This window comes from Physeter macrocephalus, chromosome 7, assembly GCF_002837175.3.
Source record: "Physeter macrocephalus isolate SW-GA chromosome 7, ASM283717v5, whole genome shotgun sequence".
Classification (NCBI taxonomy): domain Eukaryota; kingdom Metazoa; phylum Chordata; class Mammalia; order Artiodactyla; family Physeteridae; genus Physeter; species Physeter macrocephalus.
Window position 1 is genome coordinate 93,897,809 of NC_041220.1, and position 591 is coordinate 93,898,399.

Here is a 591-nt window from a genome sequence, read left to right on the forward strand (position 1 = left end):
GATCAATCCAAGAAGAAGATATAACAATTATAAATATATATGCACCCAACATAGGAGCACCTCAATACATAAGGCAACTGCTAACAGCTATAAAAGAGGAAATCGACAGTGACACAGTAATAGTGGGGGACTTTGACACCTCACTTACACCAATGGACATATCATCCAAACAGAAAATTAACATGGAAACAGAAGCTTTAATTAGACCAGATAGATTTAATTGATATATATGGGACATTCCATCCAAAAACAGATTACACTTTCTTCTCAAGTGCACACAGAACATTCTCCAGGATATATCACATCTTGGGTCACATATCAAGCCTCAGTAAACTTAAGAAAATTGAAATCATATCAAGCATCTTTTCTGACCACAACGCTATGAGATTAGAAATGAATTACAGGGAAAAAAAACGTAAAAAACACAAACACATGGAGGCTAAACAATACGTTACTAAATAACCAAGAGATCACTGAAGAAATCAAAGAGGAAATCAAAAAATACCTAGAGACAAATGACAATGAAAACACGATGATCCAAAACCTATGGGATGCAGCAAAAGCAGTTCTAAGAGGGAAGTTTATAGCTAT